Source organism: Lithobates pipiens, unplaced genomic scaffold (genome assembly GCF_037356315.1).
Source record: "Lithobates pipiens isolate NorthernLeopardFrog02 unplaced genomic scaffold, aLitPip1_a1.2 Scaffold_18, whole genome shotgun sequence".
In the NCBI taxonomy this organism is placed as follows: Eukaryota; Metazoa; Chordata; class Amphibia; order Anura; family Ranidae; genus Lithobates; species Lithobates pipiens.
In genome coordinates, this window is record NW_027507758.1 from 597,777,396 (window position 1) to 597,792,043 (window position 14,648).

General features: G+C 46.8%; 1 protein-coding gene across 1 annotated transcript in view; it reads right to left on the reverse strand.

The window, feature by feature from the left end:
- The window catches only part of SCARA5 (scavenger receptor class A member 5), a 437,144-nt gene that overhangs the window by 265,500 nt on the left and 156,996 nt on the right, over positions 1-14,648 (reverse strand). The window lies entirely within an intron of this gene.

Sequence of the window (14,648 nt, forward strand, 5' to 3'; positions counted from 1 at the left end):
ACGCAATATTGAACCCTACGGACTAAGACTGGAATGCCATTAAAGTTCATGTGCGTGTAAAGGCAGGTGTCTCAATACTCCAAACTGCTGGGCACCATTTCATCCACTGATACCAACAATGGGGCACCATTTTTCCCACTGAGGCCCAATGACAGATGATGGGGTCAAATTCCTTACAATGACATCAACGATGGGGCACAATTCCTCCCAATGACACCAATGATGGGACACATTTCCTCCCACTGATACCAATGATGGGGTACTATTCCTCTCACTGATGTCAGGACCTTTTTTACTCCCAATAGTCACATTTCTACCCCCCTAAAATCCAAAGGACAGTAGACCCTTTGTTTAAAATGTTTGGAGACCCCCTAAAATAGACTCACAATGGTTGAGAAAGCATAAGCCGCCTTGGGGAAAGGACCCTGTTCGCTCCTGAAATGTTGGCTTTGTTTGACTCATGTGATGTTACATAATTAAATACATGTCTACTATTCATCTACAGTGTAGCTCTGGTGGATTTCTTCTTTTTTACTGTAAGGACTTGACACAAGGAGCAAAATAAAATTATGTAATTTATTGTATGTCCAGGCAAAGAATAAATTACATTGGTTAATACCCCTCGTGTTGGTTCTGACACCAACAAAAGTAGGTGGACACTTGACCATCACATGTAACTATATGGCCAAAAGTGTCCCCCCCCCACCTCCAAATGTAGTTAAGAGTACTGTTACTACTACAGCAGACAAAGAGATTTTAGACAATTGTCCTTTTCCACCCTTGTGGCAACAATTTGGTGAAGGTCCTTTTCTGTTTAAGCATGACTCTACCTTTGTGCACAAAGCCAGTTCCATAAAGACATGGTTTGATGAGCTTAGTATGGAGACACTTGAGTGCCTGCACAAAGCCCTGTTTTCAACCCTACTGAACACCTTTGAGATTAATTGGAATGCCAATTATGAGCCAGGTCGTCTCATCCAACAACAGTACCTGACCTTACAAATGGGCACAGACACACTCCAAAATATTTGTGGAAAGCCTTTTCAGAAAATTGGTGGTTGTTGTAGCTGCGAAAAAAAGGACCACCTCCATAACAATAATCATGGTTTTGGAGTGGGACAAACTTAAACAAACTCATATAGGTGTGATGGCCAGGAATCCACAGGCTTTTAACTGTATCATGTATCTCCTTAGTCTTTCATTCTTGGCCTATCTATGGTCACGCTAAATATTCTTCTGTTTCTGAGTACTTTGTTTAAGTCTTCTCATCTAACATCAAATCTTGCAAATGGACTCAGATTCCCACAGACACACTCCGAGATCTTGTTGAAAGTCTTCTCAGAAGATTGGAGGCTCTTATAACCCCAATATGGCCTATTCTATAATAATGGCCATCTTGTTGGAATTGGATGTCTAACAAGCTTATATAGAAGTGATGGTAGGCAGGCCGGGCACCTCCTCAGTTCTCTGGTTGCCTCCCATCCCATGAAGTACCCCCTGCCATATTTTAAAACAAATGTTAATATACATACCTTTTTTTCTGTCTTCTCTCTAATTACTTTTCTCCAGTGGTGGGCAGTCTTTATTGCTGTAAGGAATGGCTCTAATATAGTGACCTGGATGCACAGGAAGTGGGTTTAATGATGCTGGGTGTAATTAAACCTGGAAAAGGAGCAATGCGGAACCATTAAGGACAAATCCGAATATTAGATAAACAGTGCGGTGAAAGTGTTTTTATTCTTATTTTAACTCATGCTGGGCTACTTAATAAAAAAAAAAAGGGGGGGGGGGGGGTTGGATTGAAGCCAGTGGATTGTCATAGCAGCCCTGCAACTAGCATTTATTATTATTAGTATTATTATTATACACTATTTATATAGCACCAACAGTTTAAGCAGTGCTTTACAATGTAGAGGGGGGACAGCACAATTACAGTACAGTTCAATACAGAAGGGACAGGAGGGCCTTGCTCATAGAGCTTACATTCTAAAGGGAGGGGGTGGTGGTACAAATGCGGGAAATGATTTGATGGGGATGGTCCTGGGACAATTGTTAGGTTTGTCAGGTGAAGCAGAAGCAGAGTTGAACAATGGGAGCCTATGTATTTTTTTTAGCACAATTTCATTAAATCAAAACTCTGGCCTTTTCTATGGTTGTTGCCCCATTAATGAGTTTATCTTGTACTGTGGGGGAAAACTTCAGCTGAAGCATGGGACAGCATAGCTGCTTAGTAGTTAGCACTTATGCCTTGCAGCACTGGGGTCCTTGGCTTGAATACTGGCCAGGACACTGTCTCCATGGAGTTTGCATGTTCACCCTGTGTTTGTGTAGGTTTCTTCCCACATTCCAAAGACACGCTGGTAGGTTAATTGGCTTCTGTCTAAAGTAGTCCTAGTATGTGTGAACAAATTGGGTGTGCACAAGAGCATTGCAGGGATCTGTGTTTTAGGACACTTATACCCGGGAATAGAAGGTGTGGGTGGAGTGGTACGTCTAGCCATGATTTTTTTTTTTAAATTGTCTTTTGTAAGATGCATTTTCTGGCGTCAACAGATCACAGGTTGGTAATTGCGTAGAGTTGTTGTAATCATGGTCCTCTTTAGGGGGGTGTGCAATGCTCAGACATTCCAGGTAACTATTTGGATCTCCACCATCGTACGCAAATAAAAAGGTATGGTGTCAGGCAAAGAGGGTAACCGAGTTCGCCTAATGGTGAAGGAGAATGGTATTTAACAGTCATGGAGGACATTCATCTTCAAACTGCAAAAGAGGGAGCAGGGCAAAGATGGCCTATAAACTCCCAAGTCCTTAACATAAAAAATACTTCAATTCATAGAGTAGTGATGTCTGGTATTCTTCTTGCACTAGAGAACCCAGTAGGTTAACAGTAGCATAAAAAAAAAACAACATGAGTATTCTACATGCTGGTGCCAAGCCCCAACAATTGGAGAGGGTTGAGGAAAGACTTGGCCACCTACCCTGTAAAAAATTTACCAAGAAAATTCAATGGAAAAGGTTTTTAAGCGAATCAGACCTGGTGTCCATAGAGCTGGTCCACAGAATGGGCAAGAGTCTGATATGACTAAACAGTGGTTAAGGGTGGTTAAGACCCAAAGCCTATTATTGGGTCCAACACTTCCAAGTTTGGAAGATATTTTTTTGAGCCGTCTTTACAAATGAGTAATAAATATTAGAAATGTTACACACCCAGGCCATTTTTGGTTGTTTACACTTCCTTCAGGTAGATGTAGAGCAATAAGGGCTCGGACTAATAGGTTGCAGAATAGCTTATCCCTAGAGCTGAAGATGAACTGTCAAAGCCAGGTTAGTTTTAAGTGTTGGATACATGCATATGTAGCACACGCCCTAAGGAGACACGGGTGAATTTGGTCCTATTTCCCTGTTGAGAGCACACACAGCATTTTCTTCATTCTTCCACTGGCTCAGAAGACAGTCTTGGAAATTATTTTTAAGGTTTTTTTGAGAGCATGGGATGGATACCCCAATGAACTGCAAACTGAACAACCAAAAAACCCTCAATTACTGGACAAATCCGCTGTCTGCACTGCACCACCTGATTGCCCCACATGATAACTATTGCTGCAGGTAACTTGTACTCTCTCCAGAGTTCAAATCTTCACACAGTAACTTTCCTTCAGAATTGGGGATCATGTACTCACTTAGCCACAAGATCATCAGTTGCCTCCTGCCGATATCCACCTAGTGAGGGAGATGTAGACTCCCACGACCATAGGACAGCTGGACTCTTCCCCACCAACTTGGATCTCTCTCCAGGGAACTTCTGCCAGACCCATCTTGATCCCTGGACATGGATCTGTGAAAAGCCCCCTCCCCCCCCAGCTAAGCCTAACTGGGACCTTGGTGTCTTCCTTAAGGCTTACTCCAGGATCGTGCACCAGTGGGCAGAGCCTCAGCACAGGGATCTACTCCTGTAGGACTGGACCCAGGAGCACTGCACAGACTGCCTTGGCCTCAGACTATTTATTTATGGACACTCTCTTCGCCTTCTGGGCACACCTCACCCCAGGGATTGGCTGGAGTTCCATAAAAATTTGGACCGCCTGTTCCGCCCTTCCTCCCACTATACTTATAGAATCCTCTAGGAGAAGGGGAAGTAACAGAAAAGCAGCCCGTAAAACACTGGGCAATCCTAGGTAATCAATCCCTGCTCTACTAATTACAGTGGGGCTAACTCAATTTACCTAGCAGCATAGGAGGGTGCTACACAAACATTGCATACTGAGCTGCATTTTAATTTTAACTTGTAATTATTTAAACAAAAAAAATATCAGAAAAGGGATTAAAGTCTGAGGAACACAGAAAAGTATAAGAGAAGATGGAAGATCATAAATCCCTGAAATAGCAGCAGTGAAGAGCAATTGGTCCTCAGGGTATAATGCGATGCTCTATTAAATGCAGTAGTTCCCATATCCTCTATTAAAATTAGAATAGTTAGTTGAAGTGAGCTGCATGGAAGGGATCCAACAAAGGTTGGAGGATTGCTGTCTGTATCACGTAGTTTAAGAAGCACCGATGAGAGGTTACTGCAAAGGCCAGACTTTATGGAGCAGATGGGGGAACTGTGGTCATTATATTTTTATGGGAGAATAAAAGAAAACACAAGTCCATCAGGTTCAGCATTTTAAAGAACCTCTTTTTTTGGCAATTGTGCAATTATAAGGAGAAATTTTCAACATTGTAACTTTAGTTGTTGTGCCGTCATTCCTTGCATCATCATTCTCAATGCTTTGTGTTTTTTTCATGCTGAACAAGTCATAGCCTTGCTACCTGAAACCTGCCTGAACTCTGAGTGCCTACCCACCCTGCCCACCAGGGGAGGGCTGGCAGCCTTAGGCCTGGGGGGCAAGTCCAGTCAAGAGGCCCATTGAACCACCGAATCAGCTCACCATCCATGCCCACCTGGTTTTAAACTACGGCTCTCCAGCTGTTGCAGAACTACGCACCCATGAGGCATTGTAAAACTCTGACATTCAAAGACTTGACTAGGCATGATGGGAATTGTAGTTCCTGAACTGTATGGCCAAAGTTTGGAGACCCCTGAAACCACAAAATTCCCACAAACACTTAACAATAAAGCTGTACAGTATGGGCTGGTTCAAACTGCTGTGATGTCAGACATCGCATGTGATTCACATCGCACTGCTGTGCAGATCACATGCGATGTCTGTGTGATGTGAATTCAGCCATACAGATTGTATGGCTGAATTTGCATCGCATTGAGACCAAACACGTAGAGAACCTTTTTTGGGCCGCACCAGAATTGGATTGCATGGGTGAATTGACAGTTTGCACTGCGATACGCAAACGGATTTAGGCGTGTCATTAACTTTATATTGACACTACCAGCAGTTCACATAGGGCAGTATGAACTATCTGCGAGTCAGGTGCAATGCGGGAAGCCACAGTGGATTTGCAGGGTTCCCACATCGCACCAATGAGCACCGAGCCTATAGGTGGAAATTATTCTGCAACAACATGCCTACTTCCCAGATACATCACTGGTATACAAGTCTAGCTTCAAAACATACAACAGCATGCACAGCTCTCAAAACACACAGATCAGTGCCCATCAATGCAGCTTCACGGTCACCAATATAGACAGTGCCCATGAATGCAGCTTCACGGTCACCAATATAGACAGTGCCCATCGATGCAGCTTCACGGTCACCAATATAGACAGTGCCCATCAGTGCAGACAGTACCACCCATGAGTGCAGCTTGATCAATGGTCATCAATGCAGCCTAATCAGTGCAGACTCACCAGTGCAGCCTGTTTAGTGCCCATAAACACAGCCTCACCAGTGCAAAAAGTACCCATTAGTGCAGCCTGATCAGTGCCCATGGGATGTGGGGGTCAGCTGGGGCCCAGGGTGTCAAGGCCTGGGTCTGTCTCACAGCCCTCTATACAGTACTGGGAGCTCAAAATCTCTCCAGGCAATTGCAGGAATATATTCTTGTGGGATAGCGAACTCACAGGTCTATGTAGCATAGCAAATCTCTGCATGCCTGTCCTAGCCCTCAGTGCCCACTGCCCAGAGTTTGAATTTCCAAATACACTTCAATGTGTGACTGGGTTAAATTCACAGAAAGCACGGAGGGCTCCGTTCAAAACAGGAGAACCAAAATGCAGTTGTGCCCCTTCTCTCCTCTCCACTCCCTATATGCATCTCGCTGCAATTCACCCGCTGCCTGACCCACCACTAAGATGGGGTAAGTGGCAGGCATGCAGCAGGCGGGTGTCCTCCTGAATCAGTCCGCTCCACTGACTGGGGGGGTCTAGGGGGTGGCTGTGTGCGTCTGTGCTTCCTGCCGTGTGTGCGGGAGGAGGGGGATTGCTTGGACTAGTCCACTGGTGGGGGGGTGTTAGATAAGTCTGCTGGTGGGGAGGAGGGCGTTATCTAAGTCTGCTGGTGGGGAGGAGGGCGTTATCTAAGTCCGCTGGTGGGGAGGAGGGCGTTATCTAAGTCCGCTGGTGGGGGGGAGGGGGAGGGTGTTAAGTCCGCTGGTGGGGGGGAGGGGGAGGGTGTTAAGTCCGCTGGTGGGGGGGAGGGGGAGGGTGTTAAGTCCGCTGGTGGGGGGGAGGGTGTTAAGTCCGCTGGTGGGGGGGAGGGTGTTAAGTCCGCTGGTGGGGGGGAGGGTGTTAAGTCCGCTGGTGGGGGGGAGGGGGAGGGTGTTAAGTCCGCTGCTGGGGGGAGGGGGAGGGTGTTAAGTCCGCTGCTGGGGGGAGGGGGAGGGTGTTAAGTCCGCTGCTGGGGGGAGGGGGAGGGTGTTAAGTCCGCTGCTGGGGGGAGGGGGAGGGTGTTAAGTCCACTGCTGGGGGGAGGGGGAGGGTGTTAAGTCCGCTGCTGGGGGGGAGGGGGAGGGTGTTAAGTCCGCTGGTGGGAGGGTGTTAATTCCGCTGGTGGGGGGGAGGGGGAGGATGTTAAGTCCGCTGGTGGGGGGGTGTTAAGTCCGCTGGTGGGGGGGAGGGGGAGGGGGAGGATGTTAAGTCCGCTGGTGGGGGGGGAGGGTGTTAAGTCCGCTGGTGGGGGGGAGAGGGAGGGTGTTAAGTCCGCTGCTGGGGGGGAGGGCGTTAAGTCCGCTGCTGGGGGGGAGGGTGTTAAGTCCGCTGCTGGGGGGGAGGGTGTTAAGTCCGCTGCTGGGGGGAGGGGGAGGGTGTTAAGTCCGCTGGTGGGGGGAGGGGGAGGGTGTTAAGTCCGCTGGTGGGGGGGAGGGGGAGGGTGTTAAGTCTGCTGGTGGGGGGGAGGGGGAGGATGTTAAGTCCGCTGGTGGGGGGGGAGGGTGTTAAGTCCGCTGGTAGGGGGGAGGGTGTTAAGTCCCCTGCTGGGGGGGAGGGTGTTAAGTCCCCTGCTGGGGGGGAGGGTGTTAAGTCCCCTGCTGGGGGGGAGGGTGTTAAGTCCGCTGCTGGGGGGGAGGGTGTTAAGTCCGCTGGTGGGGGGAGGGTGTTAAGTCCGCTGGTGGGGGGGAGAGGGAGGGTGTTAAGTCCGCTGCTGCGGGGGAGGATGTTAAGTCCGCTGCTGGGGGGGAGGGTGTTAAGTCCGCTGCTGGGGGGGAGGGTGTTAAGTCCGCTGCTGGGGGGGGTGGGTGATAAGTCCCCTGCTGGGGGGGAGGGTGATAAGTCCGCTGCTGGGTGGGGAGGGTGTTAAGTCCGCTGCTGGGTGGGGAGGGTGTTAAGTCCGCTGCTGGGGGGAGGGGGGGTGTTAAGTCCGCTGGTTGTTAAGTCCGCTGGTGGGGGGAGAGGGGGTGTTAAGTCCGCTGGTGGGGGGAGAAGGGGTGTTAAGTCCGCTGCTGGGGGGGAGGGTGTTAAGTCCGCTGCTGGGGGGAGGGTGTTAAGTCCGCTGGTGGGGGGGAGGGGGAGGGTGTTAAGTCCGCTGGTGGGGGGAGGGGGAGGGTGTTAAGTCTGCTGGTGGGGGGGAGGGGGAGGGTGTTAAGTCCGCTGGTGGGGGGGAGGGTGTTAAGTCTGCTGGTGGGGGGGAGGGGGAGGGTGTTAAGTCCGCTGGTGGGAGGGTGTTAATTCCGCTGGTGGGGGGAGGATGTTAAGTCCGCTGGTGGGGGGGAGGGGGAGGATGTTAAGTCCGCTGGTGGGGGGGTGTTAAGTCCGCTGGTGGGGGGAGGGGGGGGTGTTAAGTCCGCTGGTTGTTAAGTCCGCTGGTGGGGGGGAGGGGGGGTGTTAAGTCCGCTGGTGGAGGGGAGGGGGGGGTGTTAAGTCCGCTGGTGGAGGGGAGGGGGGGTGTTAAATCTGCTGGTGGAGGGGAGGGGGGGTGTTAAGTCCGCTGGTGGGGGGGAGGGGGGGTGTTAAGTCCGCTGGTGGGGGGGAGGGGGTGTTAAGTCCGCTGGTGGGGGGGAGGGGGGGTGTTAAGTCCGCTGGTGGGGGGGAGGGGGGGTGTTAAGTCCGCTGGTGGGGGGGAGGGGGGGTATTAAGTCCGCTGGTGGGGGGGAGGGGGGGTTTTAAGTCCGCTGGTGGGGGGTGTTAGAAAAAAAAACACACTGCCAAAATGTTTAATTGTAATGATGCCTAACTTCTCCCCTTAGAAATACCTTACTTCAGGCTGGGGAGCGTTGATGGGGAGCACTGCGCCAGGCCCAGGTCCTTGCCAAGTTGCCACTCTTCGGGGGTGGGGGTGATGAAGCAGCCGGTCTTGTTCCTAAGCCGACTGCAGCTAGCCACGCCTCCCAGCAGGTCACGTGCGACGTCACGTTCTTGACGCCGGGCGTCCCCTCCCCCGACGTGCCACACACACCTAGCCTGCCTCTGGGTCTCCTGGGAGGTGGGAGTTGTAGTCCTGCTGCGCTCACACCTCCAGGAGCTTTAGCGCAGCTGGACTACAACTCCCACAATGCAGCGCAGGCTGGGCAGCAGCTTCGAGCCAGCCAATCGGCGGCGGCTGCGGGGAGGCTATTTAAAGGAAGCTGTGACCCGGGCGGCCGCTCCAGTCACAGCAAGAAAAAAAAAAGAAAAGAAAAAAAAAAAAAAAAAAAAGAACAGCCAGCAGCCGTTAAACATAATTTAGACGCCGGCCTGGGGGGAAATTTCCACCCTGCCCCCCGGCCCAGCCCGCCCCTGCTGCCCACCCACCCCCAGGGCATTCACAACCCTACCAGCCGGCATGACATCATATGACATAGTGGACTTGAAGTGGCTATATCTGGATGATGCCTGCAGCTACAGGCAACATCCAGATATTTTTTTTTATCAGCTACCGATTCCCTACACTGTAATAGCCATCTTAGTGGCTGGCTAGCCACTGGATTGCTTTTACAAGCAGCGGGAGGGGACATACCTTCCTCCCGTCACCATCTCCGAGCTCTCCCGTTTGATCAGGAAGCCAGAGATTCAATGCGGTGCTGGGCTACCACAGAGCTGGTTGAGGACTGGATGGTCCCCCACTATCTCTTTGACTTTTGAAAGACAAGACATCACTTCCGGCTCTGGCAGATTTAAATACCAGTGGTGGCCCGTCCTTACGGAGTGCAGCGGCACCTCCCCCCTAATCCATGCGCCCTGCCCCTAATTTACATGCAATGCAGGGCGCTGGTTGCATGGATTTAAATTTTTATTTTTTTAAGTACATGATAAGAGCCTAAGGCTCTAATTGGCTTCAAAAAAGAGTGGGCACCTTACCCACGGGGGGCTTGCCAGCCGCCACTGGTAAACACTGCCATTTTTCCCTAGAAAGCAGAGATCTATTTTTTTAATGCTTTCCAGGGTTGAGGAGATATCGGGGGGTAGAGGAGATATCCATTTTTCCCTAGAAAGCAGAGATCTATTTTTTTAATGCTTTCCAGGGTAGAGGAGATATCTGGGGGTAGAGGAGATATCCTTGAAGACCCCAGATGTCTTCAAAAAGAGGACCTGTCATGTCTTATTTCTATCACAAGGGATGATCACTTACCTTATAAATAAACGTGATTAATAAAAAATCAAAAGAACAGTGTAAAAATAAAAATAAAATAAATAATGATTTTTTTAAAAATATAACGTGCCCTGTCCCCTCGTGCTCAGAAGCGAACGCATACGTAGGGCACGCCCCCATATGGTAACAGTGTTTGCACCACATGTGAGGTATTTCTAAGAATGTTATAGTGAAAGAAATAATTCTAGCACTATACCACCTCTGTAACTCTAAACTGGTAACCTGTAAAAAAATGTTTAAAGCGTCTCCTTTGGAGATTTTTAAATAACGTAGTTTGGCGCCATTCCATGAGCATGCGCAATTTTAAAGAGTGCCTATTTACTCGGCGTGACATCACCTGTTAGAAAAAACTTGGGTGATATATTGTGTTTTTTTGCAATTAAATTTGTTAAAGTGTATTAATTGCATTTGAAAAATCGCTGCACAAATACCGTGTGATGTAACAAATTGCAACGACCCCCATTTTATTATCTAGGGTCTCTGCTAAAATTATAATGTTTGGGGGTTCTAAGCAATTTCCTAATGAAAAAAATATAGATTTTTACACGTAGGAGAAAAATATCAGAATTGGCCTGGGTGGGAACTGGTTAAACTGGAAGCCATTATTTTTTTGAGGTTTATATAGAGTAGTGAATGGTTAAATCTGACCTCCAACCTTCTCTTCCATCTTGCACAGTTGTACAGACACCTCTCCTGTTCTGAAATGGCTTACTCTGATTTGGTCTAGGAATGCCGTCTCCTCCCGATGGACATTCACCCATCAAGGTATTTTGATATTTGCATAACTCCTCCCATTGATTGCATCATGGCTGAAGGCAATTGAGAGACGTTCAGCTCCATCTAGTGTCCATAATGCAGTCTTTTCCAGATGGAGGTATTAGATGAAATTACAGCATTATAGCCACTAGAGGGAGCTGATAATCATAGTAAATAAACATATTAAACACATTACAGGGATTATTTATGAAGGATGTGCGAATGCCGTAACATTTGTAATACAGTAAGTTTTTTCTTATGAAAAATACAAGATTCAAGTTAGAAGTATAAATCTGAAAGTCACATGAAAATAACTGAACATACACACAACTTTTTTGTTAAATATGAGTAAGAACTAAATAAAATCCTAAGCTCAAAGAACAAGTTCCATATGATGACTCGAGAACTTTTCCTCACTTGACACCACTCCGGCTCTCAACCCCCTATGACTCCCAGCCATTGGAACAGTCTGCTGGTAATTATTTAAATGCAGCCTTCCTCTGGGTCATGTAGCATGTAAGTCATAACTTCTAACTTTGGAAGAGTTCCCTCCATCCCCATTGAGTTTACTGCTTTCATTTTAATAAGCTCTGCAGATTTATGTTCGCTTCAATCTGCCATGCCCAAATCTTTTTTGTGCCTGGCACTGCTCTGGATGCAAATTTAATTAAAGTTAGCTTTTGTTAAAGGGAAACCATAGCAAGCGAATTTTGATTCATTGTTGTGCCGTGTTTTCGGAACGTCTTTCACCGTTTCATTTGCTTGCTCTTCCATATTTTGATTATTATATTTTATAGCTAAATGTGTAAAGGCTCCCTCTAGTGGTCACCTCAATATCAGGATTGAAGTGGAGCTCCAGGCAAACAGCAAAGTATGCTGTTAAATTCAATAATGTAAAATGTTTTGCCCTCTAGCTTATGTTCATTAAAGGTCTTCTTGTTGGGAATCACCTAGACTGAGGAACTTCACAAGCAGGTGGCAACCCTATGTCCTCACACTGCTTTGCCTTCACAATGCCAAATATATTATGCATTAGCATAATCTCTCTGATCTGGAAGGTGAGTCAAGGTGCTTGGAAACGTGTACAGAGATCTTCCTGGCTGTGCTATACGACATGCGTGCGTAAATTGCAAAAGTTGCTGAGAGGAATCAGAAATGAATTTGCAGGTTAAATACTAAACACATGTATTTTACCTGAGTAGTTTTTTATTCCCCACCACCACCACCACAGTCACACCAAGCCTTTCTGATTTGGCAAAGTTCAGACAATTCCTGGGAGTGTTAAGGCTAATTCAGATTCCCTGGATTCGTTCTTGGAGCTCTTTGGATTCCCTAGATCGTTTTCGAAATCTACTGATTGGGCTATCCTTGCTTGATTGACTGGTTGTTGCTGACATTCGAGTCCACTACTTCCGGTAAGAGTGTATACCAGCTTTTCTCAACCTTGTCAACACAGAGGAACCCTTGAAATAGTTCTCCGGGCTAGAAGAACGCCTGCTTAAAATGAGAAATCTACAACTCTTGATACATTAGTGGGATGGTCAGTGAGAAGAATGGTCCTTACACTTGTGGTCACTGGGAAGAAATACCTCCTTACAGATAGCTAAAAAGATCAATGGTGTCAGTGGGAACTTATCTGAGAGGCAGAAATTTCCCAATGCTGAAGGAACCCCTAGAAACCTCTGGAGAACCCTTAGGGTTCCACGGAAACCCTGGTTGAGAATCACTGGTGTATACCCCTTATCTCGGGTGGAGGACACACTATCCCTGATGCTCTACATGCCTGCTGAGGCCTTTGTACCCTACTTCTGGGCAACAACTTTTTGTGGTGGACTCCATATATGTTTACCATAGGATTGTTTCACCTTTGGGACTTTCTCACCTGTGTTTCTACTCATTATATACATGTTCTGTTTTATATTAATTATATTTCAGATAGATTTTTATCACAAAGTTTTTAATATTTACACACAATACTTGATATATTGTTTATTCGTTTTGTATTTTTAGCGCTACAGGAGAAAGCAAAGCAGAGTTTAGAGGTCATTGAGTAAGAAATGCAGAGTTCAGGGGGCAGGACAAGGTAACACAGAGTGCAGGGGTCGGTAGTATATAGATGAGAGTTCAGAGGCCTGGAAAAAGTAGTGCAAAGTTCAGAGGCTTAAAGTAACAGAGATCAGGGGTCAGTAGTATGTAACTCTGAGTGCAGAGGTCAGTACTATGGAACTCTGAGTGCGGAGTAGACATGTGCACACTGAAATATTTCCTTTCGGAATTTCGTTTTCGTCCGAAAAATACATTTATTTAGTTACTCTCGAAATTCGTTTTTATTTATTTTGTTTCGTTAAAAAAATGCATTCGTCCGAAAATCCGGGAATAATTAAGGCCAAATCTGTCATTGAAGGCTTAGGGTGTCTGTCGAATGTTCTAAGAATATTTGACAGAGCAGCTAAACTGTACGACGCCGCAATCGTACATTTCCGGTCGAATGTTCCACCTACAAGCTATAGTAGAATTCTAATGTTGTATCTAGTAATAATTATATGTATTCATTATTATTACTAGTCAACCAACATTAAAATTCTTCTATAGCCTATGGGCGGAGCATTTGACCATAAATGTCCACTCGTGGTGACTGCTTTGTTGAATCTTCATGTCAAATCTTTTCTCTCTATTTCGAATAATCTTGGACTAATAGAGTTAGGTTAAGCACATTCAACCCTTTTTGCTATTGTCTCTATAATGTTGAATCTTTTCTCACCATGTCGAATAATCTTGGACTCATAGAGTTAGGTTAGACACATTCGACCTTTTTTGGTATTGTCTCTATAATGTCGAATCTTTTCTCTCTATATCAAATCTTTTTTCTCTATGTCGAATAATCTTGGACTAATAGAGCTAAGGTTAGGCACATTCAACCACAGGTTCGATGGACACAGATTGCTATTGTCAGCGTCATGTCGAATCTCCTATCTATATCGAACTGTTGTCACAACAAAAACGAAAATAAAGCATTTGTTTGTGTCAGATCTTTCAGTTTTTGAATTCTGCACGTTCGTTATCGTTTGTTAAAATGATTATGGAAATACCCAAAATTCGGACGAAAATGCATGTGGACGAAAACGAATGCACATCTAGTGCAGAGGTCAGTAGTATGTAACTCTGAGTGCAGAGGTCAGTAGTATATAACTGAGTGTAGAGGTCAGTAGTATGTAACGCTGAGTGCAGAGGTCAGTAGTATGTAACTAAGTGCAGATGTTAGTAGTATGGAACAGAGAATTCACAGACCAGGAGAAAGCAACGCAGAATTCAGAGGTCTTGAGTAAGAAATGCAGAGTTCAGGGGCGGAACAAGGTAACACAGGGGTGCAGGGGTCGGTAGTATGTAAGTATGTATCCCGATGAGTAAGCTTCTGTGGCCAGATGAAATGTTTTGAGGACGTGGCCGGGTGGTCCAGGTTGAGAATGCCATTCACTATTACAGAGCAGCCTTTGACTAGATGTGCGGCTCCCAGGACACCTATCACTCTCTAGTATGTAAAAGAGAGTTCACAGGCCTGAAGAAAGTAATGCAGAGTTCGGAGGCCTGGAGTTCAGGGGATTGCCAGGCAAAAATAAAGGAAAAAAAATCTATAGAGAAAACAAATGCAGCCGTGCCATCTAAGTACTGGTAAGCTGTAGTTCCTGTTCTTGGGTTGAGACTATACAGTAAATATACGGCAGCATATAAGGCAGCTCCCATGGGCAGATTCACATACCTTTACATGATTCTGCACTTCCGCCAGCGATCCGCTCCAACTGTGATTGGACACAGCGGGAGCCAATCAGCAGGCCCCGCCGATCGTTCCGGAGAAACGCAGAATGGCATTCTGCCTATGTAAAAAGGCAGATCGCCGTTCTGTGGGAAGGGAAGGCTGTGATCCTGTGTTCCTACAAA